Genomic DNA, 27,316 nt, shown 5'->3' with positions numbered 1-27,316 from the left:
TTATTCTTCATTAGTTCTACATGCATGCATATCCTTAACAACACTAATGCAAGTAAACCAGAATCTCATTCCAGTTTTTCAGTTACTGTCAACTAGACTTATCCTTAAGGGAAGAAATTAAAGCAAATGCCACATCATTGTGCTGCCATTTTTATGCTACTAATGTGCTACCACTTTTCTGTTTCCTAAATACCTGGATGACTTGTGCAACTATACTTTTTCAGAGGTGTTCATGATTAATAACATACATGTTTTAACTTGAATTGTTCTTTTAAAATGTCTTCCTATGGTTCTAACTGCTAGGATTAATAACAGGAGGTAACTCAGTGCACTTCCTGATAACTACAACCCAAACAGGTCAGTGGATATGTGAATACACAGACCTAATCCTGATTTCTGCTAAATACCACTTGACTGTATTACCTCAGTCTCTTTTTCTTTAAATATGCTTTGATATGTGCTTTTCTGAGAATCAGTGCAAAGTATTTAGTAATGTGTAGGTATGGCAAGTTTGCTGTGTTTGAAGAATTAATAGCCAAGGGTGAAATTGTAATTTCAGGTGGTAATGCAGGCATATAAAGTGACACAGCTACTTGTTGTACTTCAAATCTACAGAACAAACTTTGATTGTGAACAAAAAAAAGACTATCAGCAAAAAAAATTTCAACAACAAAGCAAATTCTTGCTATGACTTCCCATCTTCTCTACTGCTGTGTTGGGTAACTGCCTTGTGAAGTGAGCCTGCATGCATCTGACTACACCAGTATAGCTAAGGCAGTGTGGAGGTCTCTGGTCGACAGTCCGCAGGAACCTTTGTGCTTCTGGGACTGCTGAAGGAAGCAGACAAAGCATGCTTCCTATCAGTAAGTTTAACATAGCAAAAGAAAAAAAATTGCTGATGGGGAGAAGAGAAAGCTACCAGTTTCTGTGCTGTTACCCTAGTATTCTTCCAGAGTTGCACAGAATGTGTGAGGAGATGAGGAAGCAGTGTGGTATGTGGTCTGTGGATGAGTCTTGATGGTGCTGTGTTGTATCCGCATGCCCTTTTGATCTTGTGGTAATTGTTACAGTGGGCTTTGACAGATGTTGCCAAGTAAAATGTTAGAAGTTTGGAGGAAGAGGAAACAATATGTCCTACCTATAAGTATTCTCCTTCATGTGATGATACTCTCATAGGTTATGTGTTAGGGCTCTCTTGGATATGTTGTTTATACGAAAAGAAAGTAAATCACTTAATGTGTTTTTCTTTCTCAGTGACTGGAACTCTAAAGGTTTAAAACTATTAAATTAATTCAAGCCTGTTCCTGAAAAGCAAAGTATGGAAAGCAAATGCCCTTCACATACTTACAAGGAGAAAACCGACAGGCAGAACTCTTAAGATCATGGTCAAGACTTTTTTTTTTTTTCTTTTTTATATCAAGCAGCTTTATAACTTTAATTTCAGTCTCTCTGGTTTATCCATCAGCACAATTTTTGTAGACCTTGCTTTTCAGCACTTCAGTAGAGCTTCAGAAACTAGGATACCATGTTTGTGGAATGAAGAGCGAGTAATTTAGGGTTGGATTTGAAGAGATGATTATCCAATTTTTTTACTCATCCTCTGAAGAGCTAAATAAGTAACAAAGAGGAAGCTTCTTTTCTGACTGATATAGAAAGGGATGTTAATGCTGTTGCTCCTTCTAACACAGGATATGGTTTTAAAAATGAACACACATAAAACTATGTGGCAATCACAGACATAGGCTTCTCACTCAGATGTGACCACAGGCTAGTGGTAATGCAAGCAGGACTTGAGTGCTCCAGACAAAATGAACAGAAGCAGACGTGGGACTGAATGATGCAGTGAAGTCAGGGTTGGACAATTCTTCTGTCAGTGATGCTTAAGGTGTTAAGTTGCTCTGGGGAAGAAGGGAAGAAACTTTTTTGATCTTGCTGTGACTGACTGCCTTCTACAGTTAAGCGAAGACATGAACAAGTGACTACAGTCAGTGAAGGCATAAACAGATTGATGCTCCTTATATTGTTTTAATAACCTGTCTTGCTTCCAGTTTGGATCAGTCCTCTCCCCAGAGGTAAAAGCAGTAGCCAAAATAGGCTGATACAGATACTGTTACTTTGAGAGCACATGCCTGTTTATTGATAGGGTCAGAAAGGACAGAATAGTGAGCTAGCAGGAGGGAGAGCTACCTTCTCCTCTCCACTGGTATACCCCTAAATTTTCTTGTCAACATTTCTTATATTCCATTTCGACGCTGGATGTGAAGACACCATCTTGCATCTGCAGGCCTTCATACCACAGGCTCTTTAATGAGACTTCAAGCAAGGATGCTGCTTGCACTAACTGTGACAGGGAAGCTTTTCCCTTTCTAGGATCCAAACACGAACTCCAAATTTATTTTTACATAGGTCATTATATAGCTGCTGAAGGATAACTTTTGATTAATGGTGATGAGAAGATAATTGGGACCACCTGACCCAGATGTGGTAGAAGGTCTCCCTAGCTCGAAGCACCTGATCTTCCTCACTCGATTGTCCAAAACAAACATACCTTTCACCATTACCTCAAGGCATTTACAAATCCATCTGTATTTTGGATATGATGGTGTATCTTTTTATATTGTGACGTCAGGGCTAATAATTCATAGTGGTAGGCTCCATGTGATGTCTGCAGTCTTTCAGAATCATCTTTACCTTTACAGAAACATATCTCCCATTACACCAAAGAACTGACCAAAATGTTCTGACCTTGTTAAAACTACAGACGTGTCTCCTTGGAGATAATTAATCAATCTTTCGAGATTACTCTTTCCATATTTCTTTCCTTTGTGGCTAATTGCTACTTACACTTCAACAAAGACATAGAAGGCTTTCTTTTTAAAAATTTCCTGCTTGTAATCAAGGATAGTGCTTTCCTGTATTTAAAAAAGATTTTTAAAAACCCATCTTCATTCCTTTTTAAATGCTGGCTATCCAAAAGGTCTTTTCCAGTGTCATAAACTGCTTCGAGTTTCTCCTGAACTTCATTTCAACAGAGGATTATTTTGGTTCACATGAACTGGGACATAGTTTTGGTCATACAGGAAGCTATAGTAAAACTATGAAGAAAATAATGTTTACCTCATGATTTAAGGCAAAAAGATTTGTTACCATGCTCTGATTTCCCTTCCATGTGATTGGAAAGGGTCACAATTGCTTTAGAAATGTGTGTCTGAAGGAGATGACCTGAGTTTGAAAGTAATTTCTTATTCTTCTCAATGTTCCTTCTGCACTGTAGACCATTGAGTAATAAAAGCTTAGTCAAAGTAGTTTTGTAAAAAAAGTCAGTGGAAACAGATCCTCAAAACACGCATCATGCATGTTTGTATTTTCCAAGGTGGTGACTGAGATGGCAATCTTAATCAGTTTGCTTTTGTTTGTAATGCCATCATATACTCAGATGATGAATTGTCTGTGGTTCTGTCTTCTTCCATCATCACTAAGAAACCCCTTTCTTCATTGCTGGGTAGGCTTCAAGGTGTGGTACAAATAGTTGCTTGGGATAGACAGGGACAACAGACTCCACATGTGTCTCAACACAACGTCTGAGAGTACAAGAATGGTCTAGTGTTGCAAAAAAAAAAAAAAAAAAAAAAAAGCTGTTGCAAACAAAGAAAATTAGGTTCTTTGTTTCTTTTGTTATCTTTTCTGTGCTCTGGAATTCTCAGCCTTGTACTCTTTGAGCCTATTGATTAAGTAAGAAGAAAGGAAATGCTTTACCATACTTTCACTTTTTCTTTATGTGCTTGCCCAATAGTATATATATATATTCTTCATGAACAGAATTTTACCCTGCAGCAGCATGAAGCTGGCATACTCTTGTGTCCGCTGGCACCGAGCAGCAGAACTGAAGCTGAGCAGTCTGTCAAGTTTATCTTTGGTTTTGTGAAGTAATGAGCCTGCTTAGGCTTGGTTTTAATTTTATTCTCCTGCAGGAGAGTGGGGTCTTCCCACCTGCAAGAAAGAGTTTCTCACCTACAAGAGCTAGGAATCTTATTCTTTCTGTTCTTCCTCTCTACCACAGAGATCCTTGCATGTGCAGTGTTTACTTCCTAATGATCTGAGCATAACATGATCACCTGTGTGATTTTACCAATTTGGATATGCTAAACTGATTAAGTAACATGTTATGTGGAATTGTTTGTCTTTGTTCACCTTGCTAAGAGGCCTGGCCTCTGGGAAGTCCTTTACTGTGGTATCTCTTAAAAGAAGCTTTTCCTTTCAGCTGCTTGTGGCCTACTTCTGGCATTTGCACGTGTGCATCTCCTCAGAGCATTGTAGGAATAAAAATTACTTTCAATGTCTCCATTGTTCTACCTACTTCTGTTAATTAAAAAAAAAAAAAGTTTTTGTTATTTTGTTTCTTGACACATTATGCTAGGCAGCAATTTATACTGTATCTCTACTAACGTGTACAGTAAAGCTGGAATCCTTTCTTGTTGGCTTAACTGACTTCTCTCTGTGTATCTTTTCACATTTTAACATGTCAAGATCTCTTTTACAAGTACATACTGGAATTGAGGCTCCAGTCTAGAAGGCTGCAGTGTGAGAACAAAGACGACTTTAATATTTTTCTTGGGACTTCCAAAACCTAAAATACATAAAACATTTCCATTAAAATGTCTGGATTGATGAAGGGAAGAAAAAAGCCTTTTCCTCCAGCAGTGGCTTGATTAATGGATTTATTGTTTGTACAGATTTTTCAGGAAGCCATATGGCCTGAGGAAGACAAAGAGGAAGTGGCTGATGTTGAGAATCTGATTTAATAGGGGTCCCTAAGGACAGAATGTGGCTCTTATCCTTAGGCCTTCCCACTCAGTTTGCAGAGTGGTCTGAGAAGAGCTTTAGCGCTTCAATTGAGCTAAAGATAATGCGGCTCTGTTTGAGTGGAAGTGTCAGTCCCTACTGCTGGATCAGCATCACAGCTACTCCATTCTCAGGTTAAAAATCCACTATTCTTTGCCTGTTGTGTAAAGTATTCTGGAGTAATTAACAAGGAGCTGTAACTGAAATGTTTACTACTCATATCTTGACAGTTGATCAGTTTGCAGTAGATGAAGGCAACTTTAACATCTTCAAGCTGAGCTCTCATAGTTTGAGGTGAGATGGTATTTCTCTCCTCTCTACCTCACCCTCCCCCCAGAAAAATTCAAGGATATATGTCTCTGGATTAACTGAGTCACCATCTGTACCCTACAACCAGATTTATTTTCCTAATCTAACGTGTATATGGGGATTGATGAGTAACTGGCGCTCAAGCACTGGTCTTTTAAGCTGATGTTGGTGGGTTAAATGAATGTTCAGCATTATCTATGACTTTGACTCTAGTTATGACTATGGGGTGAATAAACCCAAGTAGAGCATCTAAAGCAATGTTCTATAATATAACTGCAAGCAAATACATTAAGGATGTTTAACAAGCACTTCTTCCTTGTATGAAATTGCAGCTTCTCGGCTGAAAGGCATAAATTTACCGAAAACTGGTTATGGTAATTTCAGAGCTGAAGCGAAAGGCTTATATGAACCTTTAGTAATTAATTGTTAGTGGGTCCACAGAGTGGAAAGCACAAAACATCACTTCACAAAAACATATTCTGGCAAGTTGGGAATCTAATGAATATTGGTTCGTGAACAAAAGCTACATATTCAGCCAGTGGTAGTGAATATAATTTGATATGTGCCAGGAGCTCCTGAATGTCCTATCTTGAGGTTTTTGGCCATAATGAAAGAAGTAATTACTCCTGTAGGGCTTTGATGTGTAGCATGTGTGGTCTAGTATTTTACAAGAGGCTAGACCTTCCAGACCTTTAAGAGGTTTTCGTTGTTTTCTGGACCCATATGACGTGCTTATGCTGGAGTTGGTGCTTACTGAATCTTTTCATATAGCTCTGACAGGTACTAGGAGAAAAACAGTTTATCTCTACAAAATTCAGTGGCTAACAACAGTGAAAGAGGAGGCATTGAAAGACTAGAGGAAAGCTTTCCTGATTTAGATCTACTCTTCTATGCTTCTGTCAAACTGTAAAGTTCCTCTTTAGCAATATGCGTAGTAGATATATTCCTTTAAAATATTATTCAGAAAGTCTTTGGTGGTGAAGGTTTAAAAATAACAATTTTTCATGTGGCTTGAACATAGTATTAGGCAATGTTTGCCAGTCTGTCACAAGGATGCTTTCAAACATCATTGGAGTAAGCATCCCTTCCAAACTGATTAATATTAGTCTTAATCAGCAGTTTGGGATTTGTTACCCTTTGCCTAGTTTGTTTGACTACTTATGCATGCGCTGGACATGATTCACTACTGCAAGGGAGTCAGGGTGTGCAGTTCAAGAGCACTTGGAGGTTTTTATGTCTGGAACACCTCCAGTTGGAGGATTATTTTCCTTAAAAAAAAAAAATTAGGGAAGAAGATTGTGAAATAATCTCCTATATTTACAATCTAGCAGCAGTAGGTGCTCGTAACTACCATATACAGTGCTTAGTTTTTTCCTGATGTTATAGGAAGCTGTTGAAATATTGTTTACCACTCTTAGTTATTTATAGCAGGAAAATGTCACACTAAGTATAAGAGGTAGCAAATTAAGTGCAGTATTTGACATTTCTTTTGAACTAACTTCTAAAAAAATAAAATACTACTGTGTGTAGCAGGCTGTTATATATCCATATCTGTAGGTGCTAAGTGAATGCTGTATTTTTCCAAAGCATTAAAGGGAGGAGGTGGAATAAGACTTTATCCTCAAGAAGATAGTTTTACTAATGTGTAACAATGTTTTTGGTTTTTTTCTTCTAGCAACTGACCTTGTCAGCAGAGTTGACACCTATGCCTGGAGTAGCAGATTGCTTTAAGCCCACTGTATAAGCAGACATCTCTGTCTGTCTTCATCTGCAGGTAAGAAGTTATGACCAAAAAACTTTAAGTAAGAGTTTTCCTTCTCCCTTCTGAAAGTATTTGCACGTAAAGCATGGCAAGAACTCGAAAGCTTAAATAATTTCATACATAGATATTCATCACTCCCCCTTGCTTCCTAAGGTTAGAAGTCTGAGCAAGATCTCAGCTCCCCTTCTCTGTGCAACATTTGTTTTCTTAAAACAGTTGTGTTCCTGAGCAGACCTGCAATGATCCTGCCAACTTTGTCTCTTCTACAATGTGTTTCCCAAGTATATGCCCCTTCCAGCTGTGTAAGAGAGAAACCCAAAGCTACCCTGAAACTGAGGAATGTGCCCTGAACAAGAGGAGACTTTTTTCCCCAGCTCCCCTGGTTGTCAGGCCACCTTGGGCAGCAGTTCTTGGTGCTAGCAACAGCTGGCAGGTGACTTGTAGGTCCATCCCACCCCCAACAACCCTACAGTCTAGCTGCTTCCCATTCATAATGTGAACATGCATTTAAAACACAGTGCTGGATATAAGGAGACATCCTCAGCTTGGTAAGTCAGACACTGTCAAAAATTCAGAAGAGATGTCAGGAAAACAGTAGCAGATAATGTTTTTTCTGACAGTGTGATTAATTTTTGATGTAGTGAAAACATCAGAACTTGGAATTAAGCACTATGAAAATATATACTGTCAGATTATACATTAGCATTACTTTTCATACTGCTTTGATTTGAGTCCTCTGTTTTATGATGTCAATGAAGTTAATGAAACAAGTGGGGGAAACTCACTCTTCCAGTGTGTTCTGGAGTCTGTGAGCAGAATGCAGTTTCTTCTTTGGCTTGTTGCAGTTTATGAACCTTGCTAATTTGTAAGCTTTTGGGTGGTAGACTTCTATACCAATCACTCCTCCTTCAACATTTTCCTGTGTAGAATACCATTCTACAATGACTTCTATTGCAAATACATTATTTTCTAGTAGTGTCCTGTTGATAATTGAAGCAGATGAGGGACTAATATAACTAAGTATTTGCCAAAATGATATCTTGCTTTGTGTTTAAGTTCTGTATAACTGAAGTACAAGCAAGCTCAAAGGCAGAGCAGGCTTTTCTTACTACATGAAAGTCTGAAGCACACCATCATTGGTGGTTCTTCCAGTCCTGTGAGGATAGGCAGTAATATTGCATGACTGAAAGTATTTACTTTCATTGTCCTTAATATAGTATAGAATGTTAACTAGTAGAAATATATATACACACATATATCAAATGCACTATGTATATTATATAGGAGCTTTGCTGAAGTGTATAGGACAAGAGGAAACAGCCTCAAGTTGTGCCAGGGGAGGTTTAGATTGGATGCTTGGAGAAAGAGTTCACTGAAAGGGTTGTCAAGTATTGGAACAGGCTGCCCAGGGAGGTGGTTTAGTCGCCATCCCTGGAGGTATTTAAAAGACATGTAGAGCAGCACTTAAGGACATGGTTTAGTGGTGAACTTGGCAGTGCTAGGTTTACGGTTGGACTTGGTCTTAAGGGTCTTTTCCAACCTAAACGACTCTGATTTTATATGTGTGTATGCATATATACATAGGTACAGCATTAAACATGCTCTGTTGTCTTGGGGTCTAGCTTTAGAGACTGACAGTGTCTTAAGTTGTCCTGTATTTGGGAGGTCTTTTGGGTTATCCATTAAAGTACTTCAGTCTCACATTCTAGACACGTTACATATCTCTTTAGAAACAGCCAACTGATTTGTATTAAAGTAGACTTTTCTAGAGTATTAATTGCTGCCTACAACCACCACAGCATATTGTTGCTAAAGAATGTAATCCTGTGTGGTGGAGTAGTACCAGTAGTGAAGACAGTCCTGTTGACTGAAACAGCATGCAGAATTTATAAAGACATAGTTCTCTTATTTTTCCCAGGTGGCATTTAGCCAGAAAGCGTGTGTGTGTGTATGTTAACCTTGTAACTCCACAGAACTGAGAATGTGGCTATATTGAGTCAGATTTTCTTCTGCCAAGTTAAAATATTTAAGTATTTGTTGCTACTATTATTTGAGTAAATATTTAAGTATTTGTTGTGACTATTATTTGAGTAAATTCCTTTCAGTGGAGCAAGTCTGTGGCTAGCTGCCAGGTGACTGGAGTGTCACCTCTCTATTTGTCACTTTGAAATGAGCCATATGAGTTATGGTCTTTGAATGATTTGTATTGTATGAGAACAGGAGGTATATGACTGCTGAAAATTCATCAGGATGGTGCTTACCCACCCTCACATGGGGAGAGTTACTTATTTACCTTCATTTGTTTTCAAAACCCACATTTTTTCATAAGCATCACTAATCTAATATGTTGTTATTATGTGACTTCAGTTTGCTGTTTATTGTGGGGCACAAGACAGTCAACTTGTATTATGTGGTTTAATAAAACCCTTCTTCCCAGCTGAAATAATGGAGTTGTAATTGATTTTTGTACTTAAAAAATAATTTAAATCCACTTTTATTCAGTCTCAATCAATAAATAAAATGACAGAAGAAAACCATCATTATACCCATATATAAATTTGTGGTTTCCACAAGCTTTGAATAGTCTTTGCAGTTTGGTTCCCTCACCTCTGAGAAGGCAGTGGAACTGGCAAATGCTTAGAGGAGGACAGTATGAGTGATGAGAAATAGAAGCAATTTAGCAAACAAGGACTTTTCAGTCCGAAAGAAAGCCTGTTTTTAATGTAGGAGGGGAGCTTACAAAATCATGAATGAGATCAAGACAAGCAGGACTTAATTCACTCTGGCAGCATAAGTACTAGTGGACATCAAATGATGCTAATAGGAACCTAGTTCAGGTCATTCTTCATCTGACAGGAATTAGATCTGTGGAACTCCTTGCCATGAAGCTGTGAAGACTGAAGAGTGGAAGAGAAATCCAGTTGAGGCTAATAAATAAAAGTCACATCTGTGAGTGCAAGATCTGGGACCAGTTGAAAGACAACAGAGCTTTCAAGAGAACTATAAAGTATTCTTGGAGCCTTTTTCTTCTTCTCTAGGCATTTGCTATGACTCCTTGTTTCTTTTATTTTTATGGGTTAGGAATTTTAATGTCCAGTATTTTTCCTGTCTTCTAGCTTACTGAGGCAAGGTCTCAATCTTTTCCACAGCAGCATCAGTCAAGGTTTCAGATCCTGCTCCATGTTCTTTCCCAGGACCACTACCCTTCTCACATCCACAGTTTCTTCATGCAAGACGTTCAGGACAGCTCTCTTTTGTGCTCAGATTGTAGTTGTGCAAACTGTTTCCTTTTGGATGTCATAGTCACAGCTGCAGTTGCCTTTGAACTGTTTACTAGCAAAGGTAAGATGCAGCTAGTCAGAATAAACATGTTTTATATCACCAGATGGTGAAAAATCTTAGTCGCCCTCAAGGGTGATGGAATGTCCTGTCAGGGGCTTCAAAGATCTACTGTGCAAGGTCAGTATCAGTGACCTGCTTACCTGCTTAGTGATGAATTCCTGTTGGAGACAGATTTACAGGTCTGGATGGACACTTGGTCTTGGATAGATATGCCTATTCTTACTATCTTCAGGTGTTGTAGACTTTCTGAAACTGTCTTTACAGCTTAGAAAAGCAGTAGTTCAGGACAAGGTTCTTTGAATAGTAGGTGGTCTAGGACCCCTATACTTCATGAAACTGTTCAGTTGATAAATTAGAAATTTAGTCACATCTCTAGTTCATTTCAACATGAGTGACCTTCTCTGAGAAACTTTGTTTTCCACAACTTTGTCCACTTCTCATATTTAAAAATTGACCTGTTTTTGAATTACAGACTTTTTTTTTCTTTAAAGTTCAATGTAGGTCTCAAAATTGATTTAACTCGCAGAGTCTTAAATACAGTTGACAAAACCCTTTGTTTTGAGAGACATTTCGGAGCCTTTCACCAGCAGCACACTACTTTTTTTTTTTTTTTTGAGTAGTAATTTCTTACTGGATCAGGAGCCTGCTCTCCTAAGCAGCCTTTTCCTGTCCATTTGCATGACCTGCAGAAGTTTTCTAACTGGTTATCCACTGAATGTGGCTTCCAAACACAGAAAGGGAGATACTACATTCTCTGGGAAGCTTAATAAACAACAAAACCAGACTTTGTTGGTGTTTGAGCCCTGAAACTTCACGTGTATCCTTTAGCTGTAACTGTTGGACTGTTTTGTGGCCTGTGTTGTGCATGAAGTAGATGTCTTTGACCCTCCTAAGCCAAGAGTAATTTCTGCTACTGGCTGGACTCAAAAACCAGGGTGGATTTTCTTTTTCATGTGAATTCCCCAGGTCATGAATCAGAAAATACCTCATTCATTGATCTCTCTGTGATTCCACCCCCTCAACTTTGTCTGCCAGTATCCACTGAAAGAAATGAAGAGATGGGACAAGTTCCTGGGTGCTCTCTAAAGGGATTTCTGGTTCAGGGAGAGTTTTGCTCTGACAGGCCAGGAAGTTCTGGTTAAGGTGAGAAATAATCTGAAAGGAAATATTCTGCCTCTCACATTTTCATGGCTTTGCTTGCATGTTTCAATTTACTGTGTATACACATTTCTCATGCTGTCTTTGAGTCAGTACAGGAAAAAAAAGATTCCTTTGACAATGTTATCACTGAGATCCTTGAATTGTGCTGCATTCTTTGGTTTACAAGAAATGCTTTTCATCTCTTCTGTCTTTCAGTTCCCCGCTCCGGAATTGAGCACTGCACAATGTACCTCTTGTTCTCTTGCTATCTGTGTTGCAGCTCTTTAATGACCTTGCACTTGTTCAGACTGGTGGGATAACATAGCTGCAGTTGAAGATACCATGATGTGTGCATGTTTCTTTTGTTTTCCTTACTTTTTCACATGTTTATTACGTGTAGCTTCTTGACTTCTTGCTTTCTCATTTAAGGGTGACGTTCCTTCCCCATCTTACTGTCCTAGGTAAATTTGTCCTTATGTAAAACTCAGATCTCGTTTACAAGTCATTTAAATCTGGAAATATTTGTAGCACTTGCACTTCAAGTTTCTGAAATGCATTTAAAGTTGAATACTATGACTTTGTTTCTGAGGAAATATACTGGTCTTAAGTTTAAAAAAATAGTAATTCTGCCAGTGGTTTTTAAAAATTGGGATTAATTATTTTCTTGCTAGCTGAAGGCACACTGAAAATGGAATGTTAGTGGAGACAGTATGTCTGGAAACAAGGGCTGAAGTATTGATAGTAAATGACGGGGAGGGTGGTGTGTGGAAATGCCACTTACATGAAGAGACAGGAAAGCCTAGCTTTTCTGCTTCAAAAATGTTTGATTAGTTCTTTACTACTTGGAACATGGGTCACTGCGTCCAAGCCCTTGGTGTTGCAGGCAAACTATTTCATACTTCTGTTCATTAATTCATTGAGTTTTGGCAACTTTTTGCATCCTCTCACTGCTGCACTTGCTGGGTAGGCTTTTTCTGTAGAGAAGTGAAAAGAATGGGATCATGCGTTTCCTGTGGGCTCTACAATTTTAAGCTAGCTGACTGACCTTTTTGAGGTGGCAATTTCATTTCTATTAATTTATTGATACTAGAGAATTTTGCAATACTCTATTATTTGTAGTAGCAAGATGTAGAAGACCTCACTGATGGGTGTTTAATGATACACAGTCATTAAACATTTGAGAGGAAAAAATATGTGCATATTGCCCAACTTCTAACAGCTCAAAGTTTTTACACTTGATGTTTGCATAGCAGTAACAAAAAAATGTAGTTTTTCCAGCCTGCAACTGCAAAGATAGTATTGATTTTTGCACTAATTTCAACACACATTAGTCACTTCTCTCCCTGGCAGGAAAGAAACTCTGCTTTTGCAGGCATGTCATTTTAATACAATCTTGTTTCTTTTTACCATGAAGGTTTGGCTATTCTGTAGACTGCTTCCTACAAAGGATAGCTTCACAATGTTTAAAAATTAGAATTTCTAGGCTTTAAAGAAATAAAAGTTTACCTTTTGAATTTTGGTTTTTAAGGAAGCATGCTTTAGTAATTGATACCTTGAAGTGAGAAATACTTTAAGTTTTACTCCATTTAGCTGTTATACTGTCTGCCTCGTTCGTCAAATCTGTGAAAATCTCACAAATACCTTCAAGTTAATACTCAGATCATTCATCACTAAGTAGGAAGAAAAATATGGATGCCTACTTTTACTCTTCAAGTCTAGCTTTGTACTTTTAAAAGTAATTTAGTAATTTCAGATTTCTTTTGTATAACCTTTCCTAGGTCTGAGAAGACTTCTAATTGAATTATTAAAGCTTTTCCAGGAAGCTGTAGAACCACACCAACTGTAACAAAGATGGCCAAGCCTGACACCTGTCACCCATAACAGGATTATTACATTTTGGACAAAGCATCCCTTTGAATTCCTTATAGCAAGTTTTTGTTTCTTCACAAAAAAAAAAAAAAAGACCAAGGGCCCATGTGCTTTCAAACAAAACCAAAATGTTAAGATTCCAGCTTGCTGGTGAACTGAAAGAGACCTACTACGGAAATAATAATTCCTCACCCATCACAGAGACACATAGAACCACAGAACATGAGTTTTTAGAAGCAAAGTCCTCTTCAAAATAGAAAAATTTAAAAATTAAGGGTTATTTACCACCCTCCCTTACTCTCCCCCTTTTTTTCCTGCAGATTTTTATTTCATACCCAGGATTTCACATTAATTTGGATTATTAGGAAGGAAGCGAAGTGTTAAGACTGCCAGAATTCACTGCGTTATAGTTTTGTTTAATAGATAAGTGGTTAGCACGTTTCTAAATAATGTTCAAGTCTCTCCCTTCCCAGAGGGCATTGGAATTGACATTTCTACTCTAACCAGACCACAGGATTTCCTGAACTGAATGTCCTCAGTGGAGTACACTGAGATAGTTTGCTACTCTCTCTTGATGGCCGTATCTCTGGGAGATTCCCAGCGTTGGAGTCCCTGCTGCAGGGAGTGCCTTAGTTGTGCATATGAAATGGCAGGGTGTCTGGAATGGTCTTCCTCAAAATCCTGTAGCCTGATGATTAGCACAGTTTCTTCAGACATGGGAGATCCTCGTTTTGCGTTTTATGGATTAAGATTTCTTAAACCAGGATGTTGGCAAGGAACTGGTATGTGCATTCGTGTGCTTAGTGAAATATCATAAGTAAAACTACGTAGTTTTAGCACAAGTATTCAACCTGAAGTCAGAACACAGTTTAGGAGGTTTATAACTTAAAATCAGAGCAGAATTGAAATAAAGTGTTGTATTTTTAAAGATGTTTGTAGTTGGATCCTTGCTCTCAAGAGTCATTATGTGTATGCTTAATTTTCCTGTGAAGCTAGTAGTATGTATGAAGTAAAGCATGTTTTTGAGCCAGTTTAGGCTTAGGGTTCTGTTTGTGTTTGAGTGGAAAATACAGTCTTGCAAACTACGATGGTCTTCATAGATTATGCAGTAAAGATTGGCCATGTGTGTTCTTTTACTGTGTCCAAGAACCTTACTTGCAAAGTGCAAGCTCCAACACTATTACACTAACTGAGTATCCTAAAATATACCTCCAGTAGTTTGCTGTTACTAGTTGAAACAGAGATACCTTATTTTGGAGCATGCTTGGACAATAGATACTTAATTTTGTTGGCAACCTTTTTTCATGTAAGAGGTAAAAAGAGAGTAACTAAAATATAGTTACCATATGTATACCCACTGTTTTTTTCTATACTGTAAAAAGTTCCTAGATGTTATTTAGACGTTTTTAGAAATCTGTCTATTCAGACAGGAAGATGGATAATTAATGACCCTGCTCAAACAAGGTTTTCAGTAAACGGGGAGAGGAATGACTGTACCGTGATGTTTATTTCTGGATAGGTTTGAGATTTTTTTATCTGAAAATAATGCTCTTCCCTGTGTTTTTAGCTTGGTTTAGAAATATAAGACTTAGGAAACGTGTTTGATTGAGAGGCTCAGACAGGGTCAGATAGCTATAATAATACTTGAAGAGAAAATGCTGTTAGTTCCCTTTCTGTAACACAAAGAAACAAATTGTTTTGATGATTGGCTCTGCTCAAATAATAATACAAACATCAGAGGACTTGCATCTGAAGTAGATACACAGTCAGGAAGCTGAAACATGTTGTTCTCCTGAGGGTCCTGTAAGGACGAAGCATCTTTATCATTTTAAAGTATTTCCAAGTATAATCTAAAATAGATGGAAGAAGCTTGCTAGACTTTTAAATATAGAAACAAGGGCTTTATTCAAGAAATTAAATGTAGCGATTAATATGGCCTTGGCCTTTTATTGTAGCCAGTGATGATAATTTTTTTTTCAGATTGGAAGTCTTGGAAAAATGCGAGTTCTTCAGTTGTGGAGGTGTGCAATTGTATGGCAGAGGCTTGTTTTCCAGCCAGCTGTAAACAGCTGTGTGCAGCACGTATGGCTTGTGTGTCTCCTGCCTTCCACATGACTGCACCCTCCATCCCTTTTTTGAAGTAAGTCATGGCGTACGAATGCAATATATTAAAATATATCTGTTAACTTGTGTTAATTATCTACTCGCTCTCAGTAAACCTGTATGATTTTCTTGACATCAGTGTGAGCCATATGAAGGCTGAAGCACTCCTCTTACCTCTGTTGCTGAGAGCATTCCAGCAGTCCATATCTAAAGCATGTGTAGGCTGCTTTCTGCCATGCCATACATTAGTGATGCATTCATCACTGATTTGCTGGTCAGTATGCTTGAGTATGCTCTAGCTCAACTCCTGATTTTGCGTATGTGTAGACAGTGCAAGCTGGAGGTACAAATATACGTACATGGTAGTACAGACTCTCAAACTTAATGTATAACAAAAATGCTTTTGCAAATTTGTTAGGTCTCTTTACATGCTTTATGTGCATGTTAGCAGGGTCGTTTGAGCCACATAAGTATCTTTTGCCAAACGCAGTGTTATCAGAAATTTTCAGAAGGGTTTGCGTAACTTACTGATTCTGAAAAACAACACGATGTGGGAGTCCTTGGCAGATAGCCATAAATCTTTGCCTACTATTTAAAAAATGGAAGCTATGTAATTCCCTTTCCCGTACAGGTACTTTTCTCACCTTTTTCACATAATCATAGAAAGTATGGGCTGGTCCTTGGGAGGCCATATAGTACAGCATCCCGTTTTTAAACGGAACCATCACCAACACAGGAGAAAGTCAGCTGTGGATTTGTCCTGGCCACGTCTTGAAAATCTACAGGGATGGAATTTTTCACAACCAGCCTGGCTAGTCTGTTGCAGGGCTGCCCTATCCTTCCAGAAAATAAGTTTTTCCTAATACCCATTCTGAATCTCTCTGCTATTCCTGGTCTTCAGAGTACTCTGGATGCTGATTAGAATGCTCTGTTCTCCCACCCCAGCATGCTGGGATCCTGGGGGAGTTAATACTCTCTAAATTCCAAACAAAATTTCCTAAGATGCTTCTCTGAGTAATGACTAAACAAAAATACTTGAAGTAGTACTGCTCATCTAGCTTCTAATTAATATGTATAATGAAAGCTTTTTGGTAAGATTTAAGACTATTTCACATCTTGGTATTGAAACCTACTTCAGAATTTGAAGAAAATAAATTGCTTTTCTTCCTTGTTTATTTTGTATCTGAAAGACTAACCTTGTAGAAAAAGTACGATGGTTTTATTAGAAGAAAACAAAGGGAAAGGACATCAGCAGTGTGTTATGTAGTTAATAGTCTCTAGTTCAATCTCTTCGATATATACTTAGAGTTTATTTAGACTGTTGGGGTTTTGTGGGAGGAGGGTTACGGGGCAGGGAGTGAATCTCTGCTTTCTTCATAGCTCAGGATCTTATTTTCTTCACTGAAGCATAGCTCTACAAAATAAAAAACCTAAATGCGAATGCAGGGAACCTCTAGAAAAATAACTTGTAAGTAGCGGTAGTTTCCGTCTCACAGCTTGTGTGGTCTGAGATAGGAAAAATATAGATTTCTGCAACATATTAAACTTTCCATTTTGAATTCCACAGTGGGTATATAAATCTTACCCTATGTGTAGCTGATGCAGAAGCTATGGCAGAACTGAAAAGATAACTTTATCTAGAAAATATAGGTGGTAATGTGTCGTGGTTTAGGCCTGGTTGGCAGCCAACCACAATGCAGCAGCTCTCTCTCCCTTCCCCTCCGGCAATGAGAAGGGACAGAGAGCCAGGCTTGGGGTTCGAGATAGGCCTGGGATGGGGAAAAATTCCCCTTTATGATCACGAGCAAAAGGCAGACTCGTTAGGGGCAGAAAAAAAAGAACATACATTTATTACAGACACTAACAACAACACATAACAGAGTAGGACAGTGAGAAGCATTGCCACATCTTGAGAACACCTTCCCCCCACCCCTCCCTTCTTCCCGGGCTCAGTTCTGCTCCCGATATCTCTACCTCCTCCCCCAGTGGCGCAGGGGCAGGGAATGGGGGGGTGCAGTCAGCACTGCCACTTCCTTCATCTTCAGTGAGGGGAGTGTCCGGAACTTGTTCCTCCTGCTCCATCGTGGTCCCCCTCTCACAGGAGACAGTCCTCCACAAACTTTCTCCGACATGAGTTCCTCCCATGGGCCGCAGCATTCCCCACACTGCTCCGTCATGGGTCACTAACTTCCTCCGACTGGATTCCCTCCCACGGCTGCAGCCCTTCCCGAGCTGCTCCGGCGTGGGACACCCCCGCATGCTGCAATCCTCCCAGCACTGAATTACAGCAGTGGGGCTACCTTTTCCCATGAGACCCCGGCCTTCTTCGGGCACAGAACCTTGATCAAACAAGCAGAAGCCACAGGCCACAAATCAATGTCTGCTCCACTGTAGATCTTCATGGATGTCGGGGGGGGCTGCCCTGCCGTCTCACCACAGGATACAGGGGGGTCTCTGCTCCGGCACACCTCCCCCCTCCTTTCTTCCTCCGTTCCTCCACTGACCTTGGTGTTCATGCAGCTGCAGCAACTCCTCCTCACCAGTCCGACTGCCCGTCACCACGTCCCTTCTTAAATATGTTATCGCAGAGGCGCAGCCAATTGGCTCAATTTCCCAAACAGAAGTAGAGCTGACTTGGAGCTGGGGGAGCTTCGAGAAGCTTCTCACAGGGGGCCGCCCTGATAGCCCCCTCCCCTGCCACCAAAAAACTCCACCACTCACTCAACCCAGGACATAATGCAATTTTACAGTGGAATCTCAAATGCCTTTACTTCACTGGGAGATGTGTCAAAAGTACCTTACTTAAATCACCACCTTCCCTTTGCTGTCTCAGTACCAGTAGCATGTTATAGAAATGGTTACAGGTACAGAGAAATGGAGGTTCTAAAATAACATGGAAAGAGTCCTGTATGTCATAGTCTTTCATAAGTGGTTTAGATTATCTTTTTACTATGACATGTGAAGTCTGTGTTAGAGATTCTAAATTGAATCCGTCACTCTTTTTAGTATCAGATAAGAGATATGCATAATGGGTAAACTATGCTCCTGAGCTGCATTAGACCTCTCCGCAGGGGTATAAAATGAGTATGAAGGCATGTGCATACATTATAATATCTTTTCCAAGGTATATAAGCAACACTTCACCTGCTAAGTATGCACAGAAATTTAGGAATCGTGAGATAAAACGCTTACTAGTCAAATGGATATGGTATCTACTCATTTGAAAGCTCCTAAGAATGTAAAAGATGGTGCAATAGTTGGTTGGGGTTTTTTTTTGTTTTTTTGTTTTTTTTTTTTTTTAATCTAAAAGTAAAGTAGCAATAGTTTCTTCTAAAGAGCATTTCTAAAACTGCTGTCTGCCCTTCTGTATGAAACCACAGAGGTAAACTGGCGGTTGAGCTGTGTATGTCTTGATAAGCTTGGGCAAGTGGTTTTGATGCTGAATTCCCTAGTTTTAAGCTAGGATGATTTGAGTGCCGCAGCGTTCCCTTAGCAGTTCTGTTTGATTCTCATTACGTTCACTATTTAACAAAACTTCTGTGTTTCAGTACTTTATCCTGTGCTCTGTGCTAGCTGACATCTGACATTTGGCCTACTTGATATTGATTCCTCTATTAAGCGAGGAGAAGGTTGTGCCTGTTTGACAGTTATAGATTATAAGCTCCATTGGCTGTGATTTATGCTGAACTGGATTTGAATTGAATTTAGGTTTCCTATCTTTAATTAGCCTTTATGCTCTGTTTTAGTGGTTCACATTTTCTTCAGCTTTCTCTTGCTGTGGTGAGCAAATACCTGTGTGTAATTAATCTTTACAACCTGTAAGCTGTTTTTTTTTTTTTTTTTTTAATCTCAGGAGTCATGTAGGGGAATTGTAGTGTGGGGTTTGGGAACTTTTTGAGTGCTAATGCTGGGTAAATATTGAGACTGTTGATTGACACCTGCAAGAGATTTCCTGTAGTGTCTCCAGAGGTATTGCCCTACTCCAGTGTAAGGATCTTGGAGCCTGAAGCTCAGGCTAGAGCTTCACTGGTGCACTCTTAGTCTCTTCCCCCTTGTTCTCGCAGTGACCTGGCACTAACACAGCAGGACATAAGTAGGTTAAAGTTTTGTGCAGATCTCATAAGCTCTGTGTTAACAAAAATTTATTCGTGCTGGACTATTTCAGAAGTTTTAGGGGGAATCTGTTGTCTTTCAGCAAGTCTAGAAATAATGTTCTTTGGTAGACTCCCTTCATGTGAGAAAACAGATGTTCCTACCACTGTGTTTGGGCCAAGGCAACACCCTTGGCACTTCTGACAGAGGCAAATTCAAGATTAAAACTAATCATAGATTAGATAAGTAGGGTTGTTCTTCAAGGTGAAATCCTGTTTCATAAAACACTTGAAGGGCAATTTGACCTCTTGAAGAAAGTTTTATAAACCAAACAAAAACATTAAAAAAATTAAAAAAAAAAAAAACAAACCCAACCTCAAAACAAAAAAAGACTGGAGCCTGAACATTATCTACCAATTACGCTATACTGCACTCTACATTTCCTCTCATCTTGCAACATCACAACAAGTGTCAGCAGAAGCAAGAAATCCTAATCGTTATGTGTGAGCGTACCAGGATGGAAGCTTTAACTGTTCAGGGTGCTCCCTGGATGCTGAAATCAGAACTTAGTATCAGTTTCTGGTGCGGATTCATTTGAACAGTCAGTCTTGATTCATAAATTAAAAGTTGCTTCAGGTCAGCTAAACACTGACTGTTTAACTTCCCAATTAATATGCATGTGTTTTTATTAACCTGTCCTTATATGTTGACAGGCAATAGGAATTGTAGAGCAATTTAGGATAGAGAGAACTTCAGAGACTGGACTAGATGATCCAGCACTTGTCCAAATCAAATCATAAAATGGAGCTGATACACTGTTTTGCTTTGGAGTGTGCTTTCTTCAAAATTTGTTGTTCCTGTGGTATATTAAAATATTGGAAATATAAAAAAATTATCTGTGAATTTTTTTCAGTTCATTGTTTAGTGTGAAGGTGTGTCTGTCTTCAGGCTTTCTTTCCTCCCTTGGGTCAACGCTTTCAGAATACTAAATGATTGGGGTTTTTTCTTTGAAGTTTAATTTCAATTTTTTTCCTATTATTCAATAACTTATGCAGGGATTTACATCTGGTCCTGGTTCTAATCACTGTTGGTCTTCTGGAGTGTTTGAGATGGCTTTTGTATGTGTTTCACCCTCTAAAAGTTAATCTAATGTTCTCACGATGGTACAGCACTGAAGACCCTGATGCACACTTCTCTCTGTGCTTTGGGCAATCTACCATGTAAGCTTCCTGAGTTCTCACCTATGCAGCCAGGACTGTGTACCCATTTCTGTAAAAGGATTTTTTTAAAAATCTGAACTCTGTAAGCAATATTAAGAACTGAAAATTATTCTATACCATAAGAATGCCTTTAATTACCAGATTTGTAGAGCTAAAATTCCTCTTGCTTCTTCCATAGTCTCGTGTACATTAGGGTGGTTTTTGGCTTCATGACAAAGAGCCATGATACATACCATCATCTAACATAATACTTCTCTGAAAGTGAAAGATGGGGTTTGAGGCCCTTCAAGCAAAGAGGAGTCTAGAACTCTGCTCTCCCACTTCAGGGGTAAATTCTCTGAGCTACCACCTACAGCCTCCTTGTCCATGGGTCTAATATTCAAATCCAAAGGAAAGAAATAGGTGCTAAAATTCCTGAGAACTTTGAGCTGTGAATGTTCCCCATCCTCACCCAGCCTGACTGATGAGCCTGAATGTGAGGGGGATGTGTTTGCAGGTGTATCTGTCGCAGAGGGGTTTGGGCACACTGACACTCTGGGTGGCTGTCCCTGAATGTTTACCTCTGTCCTTTTGCTGCAGTGAGTAGTGAGCTGTGGTGCTGCAGGTTTTATGTCCATTCCTGGAGCCCAGAAAGACTGTAGCAGTGTCCAGTGTACCTGTAAGGGAGTCTTCCTCTTGGTCTGTCTTTACCAGAGAATGTAACCCGACAGAGTTGCTTTCAGTCAGTGTCATTCATTGCTGTCTTAAATACTGCTTTCTAAAGCTTTCCTGTCCATCCTGGAAGCTGAAGTACTATCAGCTGGAGTTTGGTTTCAAGCCTGAAACTATGCTGCTCAGATAGCTGTTTGGACTCTGTTATTCTAAATAATATTCTTCAAAGTTGTCATGCAGCAGTGTGTTTATTCTGATGCTAAAGTAAGAACTTGTACCTCCATTTGCTTTTGCATTTCTGCAAGCTTAATATTTGAGGGGTGATGCCATGTGGAAGAAGGCATTGGAACTCAAGCAGGCCTAGTATCTGATCTTTTTTCCTGCAGGTTTTCTTAGCATGTTTATCCTTAAAAGTATGTTTTGATAGAGCACAGCAGTTATTGTGCAGCTGACAGTGGATTACAATATTGTTTGTTTAGGATTCAGAAGCCTAGTATTAGATTGCTTCTTGTCAGCAAAGTGCAGGATATACCACATGGTGTTTGCACATGGAAACAGTATGACCCCACCCCTAGCAGTGGAATTCAGATAAAGTGACACTGTTCTCTAGTTTGTTTGCTTGTTGTTGTGTTTTGTTGTTGTTGTTTTGTTTTGTTTTTTATTATTATTTTTATTTCCGGTAAAAGGCATGAGATTGTGTGAGTATAGCTTATGTTGTATTTAAGTGTGCCGTAACTTTGTGAGATCAGATATTTCAGAAATAGATTTGAGGTGTTACACCCCACCTCTGGATACACCTAGTATTAAAGCACTACTAAAGCAAGAAAGTATATTACTAGCATTGAAAGCTCCCAAGTTTGGTTAGTTCAGCTTAAATGTTTGTTTCATATATCTGAGATCCCAGTGAGTTTTTGTAAGTGGAAGGACTGCAAATAGTTGAACAAGCAGGACTTCAGCTCCAAAGTTGTTTTTAATTAAAGGCTTTTTTTTTTCTGCGGACTACTCCCACTTAGAGGGTTGGAAACTTAGAAGTTTCCATGCATAGATTTTTTTCTTTATTCCCCTGGGAGGACAACAGACTTGATCACCTACAAAGGATGTAAATATTTCTGTGAAAGCAAACTGCTTCCAGTACAGGCAGAGATTGTCTGGGAAAGAAAATAAAAGTTGAAAGTTTTGATTGTACTCTTATTCTTGCAATCCATGTGCAACCTGATTTCATTTAACAGGGAAATCCAAACTACTTCTACTATGGACTGTGCTGGTTGCATATACACAGATGAATGCTCAGGCATAGTAGCTGTGTTCCAGGTCAAAGTTGAGGCTGGTCAGCATGTAGAGGAGGGAATTAGATTCAGATTTGGGCTATGGTGAAAAAGCATTTGAAGTGGCTTTATTGTGATCTTTACGTGAGGGGACTGGATTTCTTCCATTGAGAGCAGGTTGAATCCTTTCTTTTCAAAATGTTGCTGAACTATATTGCTTCTAAAAGCAAGAAGAGAAAACCAGTCAAAACTTTGTTATTGGAACATTGTGAAGAACTTGTTCTTTTCTTGTCAGTATCAGTATGTAGCTGTCATGGTCCATTTGGATCTCTCGTTTATAGGATAACATATTCTATAAATCAAGCTTTATTTTATGAGCTTATTAGCAAAGAAAACACAGACAAGAAACAAGGGCTCAGTCTACTTTGTACAGATTAGTCTAACATGAATTCACTAATTCATCACTTAATTAATTCATGAGGTTTCTAACTCTAATTTGTAACTCATGACTCGTAACTCATGCACCTATGAGCAGAATAGTTACCTTGCTGATGGTGAGAGTGCTGCTGCTTTCTCCTCCATCATGGTGTAGGCCTCTCTTGCATCACACCAGGAAGCACAAAAGCCTCAGCAGTCCACCCGCTGTTAGATCCACTTTAAAAGCTTTTTGGGTAAACTTATGTATTTATACCTGCTGGCTTGGAAGTTTGGTCTATACAGTTTCCACAAGTTAACAGATTCTGAAGAAACTACCAGAAAACCAGTATGCACGGATTATGGCTGCAGGAGACAGCAATTTGCAGATGATCACGGCTGCACATGGCCCTTGGGCTCTTCCTGGCCGCCTGTCCTGCTACCTGTTACCTTTGCTTTGACCTACCGGCGCTGCTCCCAGCACGCATCGGGCCTTGGCATGAGCTGGGTTAGCCAAAATGTGAGCAGTCATGCTAGCTGGTAGACAGCAGAGGTGAAAGTGTCTTCTAAAAGCGCAAGGCTGCTGCCTTGAAATTCTGCCTCTTCCAGTGCCTTCCCTTCAGAGACGTGCAACTGCACCTCTACGGAACGTGGCTGTTTCTGAATAGTAATGCCTTTCAAAGGACTTCAGCATGGGGTACCTTTATGTGCACAGCTTACTTCTGAAGCAAGAACATTCCATTCTAAAACAAAGGTTTGAGTAATCCAGTTCTCCTGGTTTTGAATGTATATGGATACATTGAGAAGCAGGATTATGAAATGAGTAGAACTGCCATTGCAAATTCTGTTACAATGCCCAATTTGCCATACTTGGTTTCTAGCAGATAAACATTAAATTACTGTAACCATCCTAATATTTCCTAGTATAGTCTACAATAGACTTTATACTAAAGTTAATCATAACAACTGCATGTGTTGTTTGTACATCTATCAAGTTGCAGGATGTTTTCAATTATTATATTGCCTTATTCTGCTATTGTGGAGGTTGCTCAGCTCTGTCTATGCCAATGTCTGAATTGTTTTGATAATAGAAGAAGAAAAAGAGATGATCATGAAGACTTAAATCAGAGTAGGTTCCAGAACCTTGTTATTTGCATATTGGACTTTGTTAGAATACAATCATTTTGTGAGGAGGAATGGTGACAGTGGAAGCTGCTTCTATAACTGAGATGAGGAGAGAAGAAAGCAGGAGGAGTGTTCTTTAGGTGACTAAATTGCCACAGATTCCTTGGAACACTTGAAATTCACTCATCTAAAATAATTAATACGAAGATTGTTTGCTCTTAGAATGAAAATATGCAGTGGAAAACTGAAGTGGAAAAAAAAAGCAAACAAACAAACAAAAAAACAACAAAAACCAAACAAACAAAAAAACCCCACAAACCCCTGCCCCCCTACCCCTCCCCCCCTCACAAAAAAAAACCAAACAAAGCAAAACAAAAAAACAAACAAACAAAAAAACACAAAAAAAACCCTACACCAAAACAACCAAAAAAAAACCAACACAAAATTGGGGATCTTGGCAAATGAGATAAAAATTTTGAGTCACTGGAGAGCATCTGTTTTAGGCCACTCCATTTGATGTGTTTGAAGTGATTGAAGTTGCAGAGTCTGAAGCCTTAGCACTTCCTGGAAATTAAAGCCCCTCGAACGTATGAAACACATAGAAACATGTGCTACATGAATAATCTTAATTAGTTTCTATTGAAACTATAGGCATTTATTGTCACCTCTTCAGTAACGCAGATATCTCAAGGACTTGCACTGTTCTGTTTTTTTTGTTTGTGGTTGTTTGTTTTTTTTTGTTTGTTTGTTTTTTAAGCTGGCCTGCATTATATGCATATAATGTAAAACTATTGTATATCAAGTTTTCTTGGTTTTCTGTGCAAAATAGATGTCCAAACCACAGAAAGCTGAACTGTTCCCCAGGATTGCTAACACTCTCTTTAGAGGAAAGGATACCTTCTTTTTGATAAAGATTCTTAGAAGCACATGGGCAATTTGGATATTGATGTTTAAGGTGGCTTTTCAAGTTGCTTATTTGGGGGAAAAAAAGCTTTAATTCTCTTCGGATACATTATACTTATGTAATCGTTTAAGTATCATGTTTTGGATATCTAGATTCATTAGTGCTTTGTATTTTGGGTAATTTTAGGTCTTTACTTGCTCGATAGCTTACAATTAGCAGAAACTTTCTGTGGGCACTTCCCCTTGAGTTCTTTCCAGGATTTAGATTGCTTGCTAGGTAATTGTGCTTAATAAGCCATTCTGGCCTTCTAATGTTACCTGGTATTGTACACTTCCATAGCTGCATATTAATAAAGATTAGAAATCCCAGCAACCACTTCTCATTTAAAAGAAAACTGGCTAGACTTTTGGTTAATACCTGTTGCAAAATTCTAAATCCTTAACCCTGTCTAACTCATTCACTGCTGTTAATGGCTAATAGCTTTCCAGACTACATAGCCTGTCCTCTGTGTTTCTTTGGAGAGGAGTCACCCACAGAAATGGATAGTATTTTTTTTAAGTTGGGTAAGAAAGAGGAGTGGAAACTAAAAATGTCCTAATTGGATTTAGGAATTTTTTTTTTCCTGTTTCAAGAAAGCAGCTGAAGCTGGACTTGTATTTCATAAGCAGTATGGTGGTAGCCCAGAGGGTATACAAGCACTTCAGCTCTTCATACACCATTACTGAGCAGCTGAGAGGCTGTTCTGTTTAACTTGGACTGTATGTGCTTCTGTACCAGTGCCTGGCATCCCAGACATGTCATAATTAAGTTCAGACACACATGATGAAACACACCATGATAGGAGGAATGATGTTTAAATTTTAAATTCTTTATGGAGGGACCGGTGTACTCCCACAAGTTGTCAGTCTTCTGGATGCTTTCTGGGAGCTCTTTAAACAGATCACTGTTTGTCTTGGCCTCCCTAAAAAGCAGTAATGCTCCCCAAAAGAAGGTACGCCCTGCCTAAGGTGGGGGGGGGGGCATGTGGAGATGAGTAGAATAAGATTGATTAGCATGAAAAGCGGTAGGGTCACAACATGCCACCTGTTGATCCACTGTATTTTGGTAGGCACTGTGCAGAAGTGGGTTGGGGAGAATTTAAAGGAGGATAACAAGGGGATTTAACCAGTAACTTGGTGGAGTTTCTCTTCTATGTGCATGACTGAGGTGACTTTTGCAAATTAACACTAAAGCAGTACAGTTCACTTGGAAAATGTATGAGAAGTACGAAGGGCAAAGATGAGTGTAGAAGGACTTTCTGAATGAAAATAAGTGGATTACATCTAATGTACTAGAGAAAGAGGAGAGCTGCTTCGCACTCTGCTTTTGGCAAGTCTGCTGACTCCAGAAACCTGTCCTGACATCATCATTCCGGGCAAATGGACAAGATGGGGTTGCTGAGGTTGCAGTGAGGAGAAAGATGTAGTCATTAAGACTTGAGATGAAAGTCTGTAACAGCATGGCCAGTAATGAAAGGCTGTATCTCAGAAGGTACAAAACATAGACAGTATCTGAAAATATGGAGAGGTAAGTGGAAAGTGGGGCTGGCTTAAATGTTGCAAAAGAGAAAGGAGGTAGGAACAGGAAATGAAAACTTCTTGCTATATTGAATTTGATGTAGCATCTATTTTCCATTGGTATTGCAAACTGATTTTTGTTTAATTGCTGCCTTTTTTTTGGCATAGAATCCTGTTTTGCCTGAGGAGCTCTTAGCTATGAATGCTGTGCGTGATTTTTATAAGGCTGCTTCTCAAGGGGAAGTGTGTTTATGGTGATGATACTCATCTCTACGTTTCTTGTTCCTCCCAGTGAGTTTTGGACCTCTTAGGTGAGTTTTAGCTAAACTTTAAGAGAATTATTGGTTTAGAAAGTGTGAAGTACATAATTTTAGGGAAACTTACCAGCTGATTAGAGATGCCCAAGTGTACTCCCTGAAGTGGTATTGCAGTTCCACATCCATTTTTTGAGACAGTGTGACTATTTGGCCAAAGCAGTGTAGACTTAGCTTGGAACTGGCTGTAGCATCACCACAGCATTGAAAGCAGGACTGTAGGAATTAAGAGATGCAGATAAGTGTTTTAGTCCATAAACTATTGCTATGTATTATGATTACCTCAGATTTTGATCCAATAAAAAAAATTACCCAAGCTCACAACTGTCTAGAGAGGGAAAACACTTAAGTGATTCAGCTAAGTCCTATAAATAGAGAACAGAAGAAGCAAAGTAGTTCTTTTGTGCT

General features: G+C 39.1%; 1 protein-coding gene across 5 annotated transcripts in view; it reads left to right on the top strand.

Moving 5' to 3' along the window:
• Nucleotides 1-27,316, top strand: part of RASSF8 (Ras association domain family member 8) — a 93,928-nt gene that overhangs the window by 36,010 nt on the left and 30,602 nt on the right. For 3 of the 5 annotated variants that reach the window (XM_032986224.2, XM_042795447.1, XM_032986223.2), the window contains exon 2: nt 6,827-6,925. The gene's annotated coding sequence lies outside the window, so the exon portion shown is untranslated. Of the gene's footprint in view, nt 1-6,826; nt 6,926-15,244; nt 15,405-26,884; nt 26,906-27,316 lie in introns of those variants that run through there. The other 2 variants (XM_032986226.2, XM_032986227.2) reach the window with 2 other exon arrangements.

Source organism: Tyto alba, unplaced genomic scaffold (assembly GCF_018691265.1).
Source record: "Tyto alba isolate M040663 unplaced genomic scaffold, T.alba_DEE_v4.0 Super-Scaffold_21, whole genome shotgun sequence".
In the NCBI taxonomy this organism is placed as follows: Eukaryota; Metazoa; Chordata; class Aves; order Strigiformes; family Tytonidae; genus Tyto; species Tyto alba.
This window is presented reverse-complemented; position numbering and strand designations above follow the sequence as displayed.